Source organism: Chiloscyllium plagiosum, unplaced genomic scaffold, assembly GCF_037043375.1.
Source record: "Chiloscyllium plagiosum isolate Xiang-an unplaced genomic scaffold, Cpla_swu_hap1 HiC_scaffold_10, whole genome shotgun sequence".
Taxonomy (NCBI): domain Eukaryota; kingdom Metazoa; phylum Chordata; class Chondrichthyes; order Orectolobiformes; family Hemiscylliidae; genus Chiloscyllium; species Chiloscyllium plagiosum.
In genome coordinates, this window is record NW_028270148.1 from 103,820,468 (window position 1) to 103,834,173 (window position 13,706).

Sequence of the window (13,706 nt, forward strand, 5' to 3'; positions counted from 1 at the left end):
TTGCTCATGTATATTATTTATAAATTCGAAACTATGCATATTATTTATTTCGTGATTATTTATGCATATGCTGAGTCCAGTTTTAGAAGCAGAAGGGAACATTTGAATTTTATTTCATCCAGGTTTGGCGCATCTTTGCTGACAAGTATTAATTGGCCCTTATTTCTGGCTGGCTGGCTGACCAACTCATTATGATTATTACCACTTCATTCAACCTGAATTGCATTCACTCATTTCCCATGCCAGTAACTCCCATGTTGTAGCCAATGATTGGGAATTGGGAACTTCAGAATCTGTGAGTTTGCACATTCGAGGTCCTTTGATATACAAAAGTTCAGAGTCATTCATTTGGCTGAAAGATGTGGGTGAGAGAAGGAACAGGGGCTTTTTTGTTGCAGGTACATGAGTTAAGGTACGTCTTAATGGTCTTCCTGTATCACAGAGGCAAATGTGCTCCCAACTGAGCCAAGGCTAATAAAGGCTACTTGTATCTGATGGATCCGAGTGATCCTCATATTGCAGCTCATGGAATCCCCTGACCGACCATCAGTCGGTCCCTGTGAAATTGCATAGTCCACGCATGTAAAACATTGGAATAAATAGGTTTCCTTGTGTGGCACTGCAAGTCATAAAGACCATTCTGTTACAATAGGATCTGAAACACGATTTGATAAATTCTCCCCACCTGCAGGAGAACCGGTGCTGGACTGCATATTTATCCCTGACTGTTGATCTGCAGGGTTTATTTCTACGGTAATAAGCCCTTCATTCAATAAGGATTGACATTTTTATCACTATTAATTTAAAAACTTTTTAATTTGTGCTTCTTTTTTATCAGTCAATAATCAGACTGTGTGAGTAGCCCAGCATTCACTGTTCTAGAGGCACTTACTTTGCTCTATCTTTGGATTGTATCTGTGTGCAATTCATCTGCAGTCATTCATCATCAAGGCTGTCTTTTATATTAGGTCCCATATATCATCTTCTGTCAGCTCTTGAACAGATCATTATGCCGCTTAGTGCTATAACATCTAATCATTCAATAATTCTTCTGCCCATATCTGATACAAATATACTTACTTCTGTGTTGCAGTTTTATTAGCTTGCTTTTAAAGAATGCAGTAATTGCAAATGTCCGTCACAATCTCTCCGGCTACAACAAAGGGTGTGCGGGTGTTCATTCAGAAATACATCTGTTGCAGGTTTGTTCTTTGTCATCATGGTGGCCTACTGTCACCTCAAGCCACACCAGACTTACACTCGCTCAACAACACGTGGGGTTAAAAATGCAAAGGTGCAGTCAAAATGGAGTAAAGCAAGGAATAAGTGTGTTGCTTTAAAGAAATGGTCTTAAGGAGGACCAATTGTCCTTTTTCCCAAGTCAATGCCATCAGCCGTTGGGTTTCGGAGTGAAGTTGTTCCTGTAACAGACTCCTCCACCAGTTATCAATGACCCTTCTAGATCTAGTGATGATCCTGCTTAAATTGAGCAGACACTAAGCTCTGGAGTTTCCTTCCTCAAAAGTCACTGACTCTCTGCCTTAAAGACATTTCTCAAAGCCTATTTGCTTGAAGAAACTTTTAATTGCCTTTCCTAACTCTCTTTACATGGCCCCCTGCCAACCTTTGTCTGATCGCTGTCATTTCAGTTGCCTTGGGATGTTTAACTACATTAATAGTCCTATGTATAAATATATGTTACTGTCTAAGCCCTATTCATGGAGTGACCTAGTTCAAAGTGATTAGCAATCAATTCTGAAATATGACTTAGGTCATTCAATGCTTTGTGGAGTGGCTAGCTTTCAGAAACGAGCTTTCCAACATTCGCTTCTTAAATCATAAAATGACAAAACATGAGTTCCATCATCAGGACATACAATTCAAATGGCTAGCACCATAATTAATATTCAAGGAAGGATTGACCTATTTGCTATTAGTGACACTGTAAAGTTATTCAGGAAGATGTAATGGAAATATTGATTGGCAAACTGGCCAGTGATTTTCAATGTGTCAAAAACAGCAAAGGGAATCCCGGGCATTGCATTTTTCTGCTAATATGTATTCATTTCTGCAGGAACTTCATTCTTAGCTGAAGGGTATCATTTTGATCTTTTCCTGTTTTCTCCTTTTCCAATTATCCTTGTATTGACACCTACACGTCTCTGATACAAACCAGTTGGTCACTTTTCACTTGAGAGTCTAAATAGAATCATAGAGTTATACAGCATGGAAACAGACCCTTCGGTCCAACCCGTCCATGCTGAATATAATCCCAAAATAAACTAGTCCAACTTGCCTGCTCCTGGCCCATATCTCTCCAAAGCTTTCCTATTCATGTATTTACCCGAATGTCTTTTCAATGTTGTAATTGTGCCCATATCTACTATTTCCTCACAAAGTTCATTCCACATGCGAACCATCATCTGTGTAAAAAAATTCTCCTTCAGTCTTTTTAAAATCCGCCTCCTCTCATCTTAAGAATGTGCCCCCGGTCTTGAAATCCCTTGACCTAGGGAAAAGACAACCACCATTAACTCTCTCCGCACCCCTCGTGATTTTATGAACTTCTGTAAGGTTACCTCTCAACCTCCAATGCTCCAGTGAAAAAAAGTCCCAGCCTATCCAGCCTTTCTTTGTAACTCAAATCTTTCCTTTCCAGCAACATCCTGGTAAATCTGTTCTGAATCCCCTCCAGCTTAATAATATCCTCCCTATAACTGGGTGAGTATGGGAAGCTGTTTGGTTATTGGAGAAAGCTCTTTTCCAAATCTGACCCTAGCCTCAGCTGATGCTCAGACATCCTCCATTAAGCAGAATGAATGGATTGTGCGAATTAGGGGCAAACCGAACGCTTCAGTTGAGGACTATGAAACTAATCATGGAGATTGGAGGGGTTAAAACTGTTCTCCTCAGAAGACAGAAGGCTGAGGGGAGGTCTGGGAAAGTTATTGAATATTATAAAATGAAAGGACTAAGAAGAAGAGAACAATGATTTCAAGTAATTTGGCAAAAGATGCAAATCTTACATAAGGAAATGTAGCAAATGAAATGCACTGCCTGAGAGTGTGGTGGAGGCAGGTTCAATCGATGTATTAAATCGGGAGTGATTTGAAATGGAATGATGTGCAGGTTATGGTGGGAAGGCAGGACAATGACATGAAGGATTCGTTTTGGAGCGTTTATGCAGACACAATGCCTGAATAGCCTCCTTCTGTACTGTGACAATCAGTGAATCTGTCATATAGCCCTCAAGGCGAGCTTGACTAACCTCAATGACCTCAACTGCTAATCAGGGAGTGAGGTTTCACAAAATTATGAACGAATTTTTCAAATATCTCAGAGTCCTTTGCTTCTGTAAGGGCATTCACATGTTGGCACACATTGGGTCCTTGGCTCACAGGGCAGAACAAGTAATTGAATTTGGATGGCTCCTCACATTTCTCAAAGTGGATCTCAGCCGTTTCAAAAATACAATATTTGCTTTCATGCAGGCCAGCACATTGACTGGTGACTCGGTCATTGTGGGATCTTGCTGTGCATGTCACGGTCAACTTGTGTTTGATGATGCCACTTTGCAAAAGAGAAAAATAACATCCAAAATTTGCAAAGAACACTTGTGGGGGGATGAGGCGAGGGGCATGACTGATTATTTTGAAGCAATCTTTTACACCTTCCCTTGATACAGCTAGATGGACACCAGGCAAAAGACTGTGTGCTAGGGCAGTACGTACCATACAGAAACATCACCCTGGATAGATTGTTAATGCACAAACTTCTGATGCAGAGGTGAAAGTCAGTGCAGGCTGAGAATTTCTGCTAATCCTTCATTTCAGCAGGCACAAAAACACGCTGGCTTGTCATGTTGTCATAGCTGGATGAGAGAAGGAGCAATGTTAATATTACCATCAGGGGAATTGAACTAACTCTGCAGAGGATGGTATCCCATCACCAACTCACTCTTTATTTACACGTGTGTAATACATGAAACTGACCCAGCTAGCACAGAGGCAGCTTCTGGGGTTAGCAGACACTCCTGTTTCTCTTTTTTTTATTAACCCCCACACTACCACCTAACTGCGGTAGTGCTTATTTTTTTTCCCCAGCACCCATGGTGTGTGTGTGCAGGTGTGAGACACAGTGGAAGACACAAAGTGCACGAATCTTTATTTAATTTCCACCACCAGGAAGATAGGAAAACACCCGGGTGGCCAGTGACAAACACTGCCCTTCACATCAAAGGGCAGTGCTGTGTGATCAAAACAGTGAAGGGGAGGGTAGGGACTAAATCAAAATAGAGTTGGAGGGAGAAATGATGCACTCCACTCCCTGCGGCGCCCACCTCTCCCTGAACAACTCCAGGGTGTTGGTCGACACCGCGTGCTCCTTCTCCAAGGACACCCGGGCCCTAACGTAACCGCGGAAGAGGGGCAGGCAGTCGGCCCTAACGACCCCCTCCACGGTCCGCTGCCTGGACCTGTTGATGGCCAGTTTGGCCAGGCCCAGGAGCAGACCCACGAGGAGATCTTCAGACCTGCCCTCCTTCCTCCGTACCGGGTGCCCAAAGATCAGGAGCGTGGGACTGAAGTGCAGCCAAAAACAGAGGAGAAGGTTTTTCAGGAAATCAAAAAGGGAGTGCAAACGCCCACACCCAATATATACGTGGTCCACGGACTCCACAGCGCCACAGAACAAGCAGTTGGGCTGGGAGTCCGTGAACCACCGCAATCTGCGGTTGCAGGGGACTGCTGCGTGCAGCACCCTCCACCCCAGATCCCCGAGAGAAAGGGGGAGGACTCCCGCGTAGAGAGCCCTCCACTGGGACACTCCTGTTTCTTTTTTTTTTCTTTTTTTTTATTGACCCCCACACTACCACCTAAGTGCGGTAGTGCTTATTTTATCCCCAGAACCCATGGTGTGTGTGTGCAGGTGTGAGACACAGTGAAAGACAAAGTGCACGAATCTTTATTCAATTTCCACCACCAGGAAGATAGGAAAACACCCGGGTGGCCAGTGACAAGCACTGCCCTTCACATCAAGGGACAGTGCTGTGTGATCAAAAACAGTGAGGGGGAGGGTAGGGACTAAATCAAAATAGAATTGGAGGGAGAAATGATGCACTCCACTCCCTGCGGCGCCCACCTCTCCCTGAACAACTCCAGGGTGTTGGTCGACACCGCGTGCTCCTTCTCCAAGGACACCCGGGCTCTAACGTAACCGCGGAAGAGGGGCAGGCAGTCGGCCCTAACGACCCCCTCCACGGCCCGTTGCCTGGACCTGTTGATGGCCAGTTTGGCCAGGCCCAGGAGCAGACCCACGAGGAGGTCTTCAGACCTGCCCTCCTTCCTCCGTACTGGGTGCCCAAAGATCAGGAGCGTGGGACTGAAGTGCAGCCAAAAATAGAGGAGAAGGTTTTTAAGGAAATCAAAAAGGGAGTGCAAACGCCCACACCCAATATAGACGTGGTCCACGGACTCCACAGCGCCACAGAACAAGCAGTTGGGCTGGGAGTCCGTGAACCACCGCAACCTGCGGTTGCAGGGGACTGCTGCGTGCAGCACCCTCCACCCCAGATCCCCGAGAGAAAGGGGGAGGACTCCCGTGTAGAGAGCCCTCCACTGGGACACTCCTGTTTCTCTTTTTCTTTTTTTTCTTTTTTTCCTTTCTCTTTTTTTTTTAGAGACACCATTTTATTTTATTTTAACCCCCACACTACCACCTAAGTGCGGTAGTGCTTATTTTATCCCCAGCACCCATGGTGTGTGTGTGCAGGTGTGAGACACAGTGAAAGACACAAAGTGCACCAATCTTTATTCAAATTCCACCACCAGGAAGATAGGAAAACACCTGGGTGGCCAGTGACAAACACTGCCCTTCACATCAGAGGGCAGTGCTGTGTGATCAAAACAGTGAAGGGGAGGGTAGGGACTAAATCAAAATAGAATTGGAGGGAGAAATGATGCACTCCACTCCCTGCGGCGCCCACCTCTCCCTGAACAACTCCAGGGTGTTGGTGGACACCGCGTGCTCCTTCTCCAAGGACACCCGGGCTCTAACGTAACCGCGGAAGAGGGGCAGGCAGTCGGCCCTAACGACCCCCTCCACGGCCCGCTGCCTGGACCTGTTGATGGCCAGTTTGGCCAGGCCCAGGAGCAGACCCACGAGGAGATCTTCAGACCTGCCCTCCTTCCTCCGTACCGGGTGCCCAAGGATCAGGAGCGTGGGACTGAAGTGCAGCCAAAAATAGAGGAGAAGGTTTTTAAGGAAATCAAAAAGGGAGTGCAAACGCCCACACCCAATATAGACGTGGTCCACGGACTCCACAGCGCCACAGAACAAGCAGTTGGGCTGGGAGTCCGTGAACCACCGCAACCTGCGGTTGCAGGGGACTGCTGCGTGCAGCACCCTCCACCCCAGATCCCCGAGAGAAAGGGGGAGGACTCCCGCGTAGAGAGCCCTCCACTGGGACACTCCTGTTTTTTTTTTTTTTTTTTTTTTCTCTTCGTGTGTGCAGGTGTGAGACACAGTGAAAGACACAAAGTGCACCAATCTTTATTCAATTTCCACCACCAGGAAGATAGGAAAACACCCGGGTGGCCAGTGACAAACACTGCCCTTCACATCAAAGGGCAGTGACACTTCCTTTTTTTTTTTAAAATTTAACCCCCACACTACCACCTAAGTGCGGTAGTGCTTATTTTATCCCCAGCACCCATGGTGTGTGTGTGCAGGTGTGAGACACAGTGAAAGACACAAAGTGCACCAATCTTTATTCAATTTCCACCACCAGGAAGATAGGAAAACACCCGGGTGGCCAGTGACAAACACTGCCCTTCACAGCAAGGGACAGTGCTGTGTGATCAAAACAGTGAAGGGGAGGGTAGGGACTAAATCAAAATAGAGTTGGAGGGAGAAATAATGCACTCCACTCCCTGCGGCGCCCACCTCTCCCTGAACAACTCCAGGGTGTTGGTGGACACCGCGTGCTCCTTCTCCAAGGACACCCGGGCTCTAACGTAACCGCGGAAGAGGGGCAGGCAGTCGGCCCTAACGACCCCCTCCACGGCCCGCTGCCTGGACCTGTTGATGGCCAGTTTGGCCAGGCCCAGGAGCAGACCCACGAGGAGATCTTCAGACCTGCCCTCCTTCCTCCGTACCGGGTGCCCAAGGATCAGGAGCGTGGGACTGAAGTGCAGCCAAAAATAGAGGAGAAGGTTTTTAAGGAAATCAAAAAGGGAGTGCAAACGCCCACACCCAATATAGACGTGGTCCACGGACTCCACAGCGCCACAGAACAAGCAGTTGGGCTGGGAGTCCGTGAACCACCGCAACCTGCGGTTGCAGGGGACTGCTGCGTGCAGCACCCTCCACCCCAGATCCCCGAGAGAAAGGGGGAGGACTCCCGTGTAGAGAGCCCTCCACTGGGACACTCCTGTTTCTATCTGTCAGCCAGGGCTCCCTGATTGGACCAGGTCAACAACCCCAATCAGGAAATACATATTCTATGAGGTCCAACTGGTTGACCTCATTACAGTCACTACAGCAATAACATCTCTCTGCATTAGGGATACATTAAGGAGAGAAAATGACAACAGTGAAACCATTCAACATAAAGTTAAAAATCACACAACACCAGGTTATAGTCCAACAGGTTTAATTGGAAGCACACTAGCTTTCGGAGCGACGCTCCTTCATCAGGTGATTGTGGAGGGCTCGATCATAACACAGAATTTATAGCTATAAATTCTGTGTTACGATCGAGCCCTCTACAATCACCTGATGAAGGAGCGTCACTCCGAAAGCCTGCGTGCTTCCAATTAAACCTGTTGGACTATAACCTGGTGTTGTGTGATTTTTAACTTTGTACACCCCAGTCCAACACCAGCATCTCCGAATCATTCAACATAAGACATCTTTGTTCCCCTAATTAGTACTGACTACTGTCAGTTCTGAAATAATGTGGTAGTAGTTCTGTCCTCGTGCATCCCATATTATAAGAAAATCGCGTAATAGCAGCACCATTTAAATTAATGGGGCCAGAATTGCGTTATAACCAATACATGGTTTAAAACTTCATGCTTTAGAAAGAGTGTCCCCAATTCATCAATCGTGTTATAGCGAATTTGTGTTAACGAAACTTGTGTATTTCAACACGACCTGTGCTTACATTTTATCATTAAGTAAGGAAAGTAGATGTGGCACAGCAGTTAGCACTGCTCCTCACAGCACCAGGGACCTGGGTTCAACTCCAGTTTTGGGTGACTCTCTGCCTTGAGATGGCTGTTCTTCCTGTATCTGGGTGAGTTTCCTCCCACACTCCAAAGATGTGCATGTTCGGTGAATTGGCTGTGCTAATTGTCCCAGGATGTGTAGGTCAGGTGGATTGGCTGTGGTAAATGTGTGGTTACATGGATTGAGTGGGGCCCAGGTTTGTGTAGGATGTTTAGTCAGTCAATGCAGAGTCAATGGGCCAAATGGCCTCCTTCTGCACTATTGGGATTCTATTCAATGTGAAATGGGTACATGTTGCACCTTTATTATGGACAAATCGTTATCTTAAAGGTTGCGGACAGTGATTCCTCAATGCTGCCCCCTCCTGGAAGTATACAGCTGTCTGGTAGCAGGGCCATCCTCCCTGACACAGGTACTGGGGGTCTTTGTAATAAAAATCGAAATCCTAATGCCAAGTGTAAGGCCTTGCTTCTTTAACTTCCTCATTAACTTCCCAGACCACTTACTGGGCTAATGATGGATTTTTTTAATGTGGCCTAAGTTGACAGCCCTTAATGGTGTTGTTGACAATGAAGATCAAACAAACTCTTTTGTTCTTTATGTATCTGTAGAGTCAGGAAGAGTGGGATATCCTTCATCTATCTCCAGAGCTTGGTTTATAATTTGACCCCCAGCCCAGCTCTACTCATCATCATTAATCCGGTACAAATAACCTAAGCGAGTTAGATCAGGGAGCTTGACCAAATGCTCTTAGATATTCAGTTTAATGCAGATGGGCCCAACGTTCTCTCATTGTCTGCTGTAGCTTCTTCCTGCATTCTCGCTGTATGTAGATAACTTGTGAATTTTCTTAATAGGCATTTTGTCCCAAAGGAGGATTTTAAGGCTCTGTGTTTTGCCTAGTTTGTCTTTCCTGCTACCTTGTGCACACAGTGGTGGGTCACTTTAACTGCAACACAACAATTGCTGATTGGTTTGTTGTGGATAGGGGTGAGACTCCCAGTGCAGAAAGAGGTCATTTGGCCCCTCTTGTTCATGCTAATCTCTCTGTGAGCACAACTCAGCTAGTACCAGTCTCCTGCCTTTTCAGTGAAAATGTTACAATGGAGATCTTTTCCTGTCTATGAAATGAACTTGGGTGCCAAAATGACAAAGTGAGCGAATTAATTTCCTTTAATTGTGAGACTAGGCATTCTCCTCCATGTCTCGGAAGGAGAATCACAACATCTGTTGCTTTGGACACCCCCACTCTCTCTTCCCCCAAATAAAATGGGCAAACCGCATCTCTTACTTGGGTGTGGACGCTTGATCATCCCTGCTCCCGGTGGCAAGTGGTCTGACTGGACTCAAATGAATGTCAGTTAAAATCATTGCAGCTGACACTGGAGGATTGGGGTGGAGTGTGTGGGGGTGGGGAACTAACATATCAGGTTTAATTTCCCACCAAAACCCTCTCAAACACCTCCCCCCCCCACCCCAGCCCTCTTTTTCCTCATTAGGAAACCAGTACATGTATTTAAACAAGGCAATGCTGCCATCTGCTGGCTAGTTTAAATGATGCACTGTTTAAATGATGTCTCCTTCAAAGAAGCAATCATTTCTTGGCTCTTAGTGTGACTATTTCAGAAGAAATAACAACTCCAATACCTGCCAGACTAAATAAGGCTTATGTAGTACAATCTGTGATGTATACTTCCTGGTAAAATATTAATGTATTGGTTCCCAAAATTGGTAGTCTATTAAAAAAAAAGTCACTAAAGTAATTTGAATACAGGCAAAATGCTGCTGATGCTGCAAGTCTGAAAAAAAAACCCAGAGAATGCTGGGGAACCTCACAAGGCCTGGTAGTATCTGATGAGGTGAGTCATTATGAAATATTAACTTTATTTCTCTCTCTGCAGTTGCTGCCCGACCTGCTGAGTTTCCCTAACTTTCTCTGCGTTTATTCCACATTTTATCTATTTGTTCTCTGTCCTTAGGAGAACGATAACGAGTGTCATATTCTGGAGATTGTTTAGATTCCTTCAAAATATACTGGTATCAGTTTGTTGACTTGGTGCTTTCCAAATACTACCTGAGAGATTGAGAAGCACTTCAATGACATTGGATCATTTTATTAATCTTTCAACAGAACATTCTGTCTGTTCAGAAGCAGTTTTCTAATTACTTTTGGAGTGATCCACTTTTGTGTCTAAAATGGTAATGCTTGCTGTGTCTAAGATCTGAATTGGAGGAGTCAAACTACTCAGCCTTTTAAGTTTACTCTGCCATTTGATAAGATCACCGCTGATTTTGTTACTCCATATTTCCGCCTGCTCCCAGTAATCTTTTCACTCTCTTGTTTATCGAGAATCTAACGACCTCTGCCTCAAAAATATTTAAAGGTTCTCCCTCCACCACCTGTTGAGGAACAGACTTCCTTTGTGTGAAAATACTTCTCCACATTTATTAGATTTAATTCTTAAACGCCAGCCCCTAGTTCCAGATTGTGTCAGAAGAGGAAACATCTTTTCCACATCCACCCTGTCAAGATCCCTCAGATACATAACTGTTTCAATCAAGTCTTCCCTTACTGTTCTAAACACCAGCAGACATAAGGCGAAAGTGAAAACTGCAGATGCTGGAGATTAGAGTCGAGACTGTGCTGCTGGAAAAGCACAGCAGGTCAGGCAGCATCCGAGGGTGCTGCCTGACCTGCTGTGCTTTTCCAGTACCACACTCACCAGCAGATACAAGCCTAGCCTATTTTACCTTTCATCACAAGTCAACCAGTCCATTCTAGTTATTAGTCTAATAAAACTTCCCTGGACTGCTCACAATACATTCATAACCTCCCTTAAATAAAACAACCATACTGTACACATGATTTGGAGACGCTGGTGTTGGACTGGGGTGTACAAAGTTAAAAATCACACAGCACCAGGTTATAGTCAAACAGGTCTAATTGGAAGCACTAGCTTTCGAAGCACTGCTCCTTCATCAGGTGTTTGTGGAATTTAAGATTGTAAGACACAGAATTTATAGCAAAAGTTTACAGTGTGGTGTAACTGAAATTATATATTAAAAAAGACCTGGATTGTTTGTTCAGTCTCTCATCTTTTAGAATGACCATGTTGGTTTCAGCTCTTTCAGATGTAAATCGCAAAACATTTTTTTAAAAGTTACATTCTCAAATGAACTTTAACAGTGGGCCGACATGACACCAATTGTCAAAGTTCACTTGAGAAGGTAACTTTTAAAAAAATGTTTTGCCATTTACTTATGAAAGAACTGAAACCAACATGGTCATTCTAAAAGATGAGAGACTTAACAAACAATCCAGGTCTTTTTCAATATATAATTTCAATTACATCACACTGTAAACTTTTGTTTTAAATTCTGAGTCTTACAATCTTGTCCTCCACAATCACCTGATGAAGGAACAGCACTCCAAAAGCTAGTGCTTCCAAATAAACCTATTGGACTATAACTTGGTGTTGTGTGATTACTGTACACAATACTCCTGATGTGATCTCTGTATATCTGAAGCACATTATCTATACTTCTGCATTCAATTCCCCTTGCAATAAACAATAACACTGTTAGCTTTTCTAATTACTGGCTGAATCTGATACCCACCTTTTATGATTTATTCTGAAGAGTACCAGATCCCTCTTCGTCTCAGAGTTTCTTCAAACTCTCACCATTTAGACAGACGTTCCTTTCTTAATCTTCCTGCAAACATGGCAGTTTCACATTTTCATGCATTGACATTCCTACATACTCCATTTCTCAAGTCTTTGGCTATTCACTTAACCTGTACAAATCCCTTACATCCTCTTCACAACTTAATAACAGACGTATCTTTGCCTCATCAACAAAATTAGCAACCGTACCTTTAGTCCCTTTATCTAAACCATTTATATAAGTTATAAAAATTTCATTAATCATTACTTCTTGCAACAAGAAACGATCTGTTTATATCTACGCTGTTTCGTGTTAGCCAACTAATCTTCTTTTCATGCCAATCTGCTGCCGCTTACACCATAAACTTTTATTTTCCACTGTGTCCTTTGATCTGGCACCTACATAGAACATAGAACATAGAACATACAACTGTGCAGCATAGGAACAGGCCCTTTGGCCCACAATGTTGTGCTGAACATAATCCCAAATTAAACTAATCCCTTCTGCCTGTCCTTAGCCCTTTTCCTTCCACTCCTTCCATATTCATGTGCTTATCTAAAGGTCTCTTAAATGCCCTTATTGTATCTGCCTCTACGACCATCTCGGCAGTGCATTCCACACTCCTATCGCACTCTGTGTAAAAAATTTGCCCACACATCATTTTTGAACTTTCCCTCTTTCACCTTAAATGTGACATTTAGACATTTTAACTGTGGGAAAAGAATTCTGACCGTCAACCCTATCTATGCATCTCATCATTTTATAGATTTCTATCAAGTCTCCCCTTCTCTCAGCGTCCAGCGCTCTGGAGAAAACAACCCGAGTTTTTCTAGCCTCCCCTTATAGCTCATACGCTCTAATCCAGGCTGCATCCTGGTGCATCCCTTTTGCACCCTCTCCAAAGCCTCCACATCTTTTCTGGAATGTAGCGACCAGAATTGAATGCTATACTCTTAGGTGTGGCCTAATCAAAATCTTATAAAACTGCAACATGACATCCTGAACTCTTGTACTCAATTCCCCGACAAATAAAGGCAAGTATGCCATTCACCTTTTTTACCAACCTATCTACTTGCATGACCATTTTCAGGGAGTGATGGACTTGGATCCCAAGATCCCTCTGTACATCAATACTATTCAGAGTCCTGCCATCAACTGTATACTTTTTCTTAACATTTGATCTCCCAAAATGCAGCACCTCACGCTTACACACATTTAACTCTATCTGCCATTTTTCCACCCATATCTGCAAGTGATCTATATCCCGCTGTATCCTTTGACAACCTTCTGCACGCTCCACCACTGAAAACGATCTTTGTATCGTCTGCAAACTTACTAACCTACCCATCTACATTTTTATCCAAGTCAGTTATATGTATGACAAACAGCAGAGCAACAGTACAGATCCCTGTAGAACACCACCAGTTACAGACCTCCAGCCTGAAAAACAACCTTTCACCTCTACCGTCTGCCCTCTGTGGGCAAGCCAATTCCGAATCCATGTGGCCAAGTCATCGTGGATATCATGCATCTTAATCTTCCGGATTGGCCTACCATGTGGGATCCTGTTGAAAGCCTTACCAAAACCACGTACACAACATCCACTGCTCTACCTTATTAAGTGTCTTCTGGAAATTTAAGTATAGTTCATCTATTGGTTCCTTTTTATCCACAGTACATGTTACTTCTTCAAAGAAATCTAATTAATTGGTTAATTACAGGTTTCCCCTCAATGTTGATTCTGTCTGACTGGAAAACATTCCATGAATTCCTCAACTTGGCTGTCTTTCCCAAGTTGGATTTTCCAGTGA

General features: G+C 44.2%; 1 long non-coding RNA gene across 1 annotated transcript in view; it reads right to left on the minus strand.

The window, feature by feature from the left end:
- Positions 1–2,349: 2,349 nt before the first annotated feature.
- Positions 2,350–13,706, minus strand: part of LOC122553067 (uncharacterized) — a 94,123-nt gene continuing 82,766 nt past the window's right edge. Inside the window, exon 6 of the long non-coding RNA XR_015758523.1 lies at positions 2,350–3,871. This is a non-coding gene — a long non-coding RNA (uncharacterized LOC122553067). The remainder of the gene's footprint in view (positions 3,872–13,706) is intronic.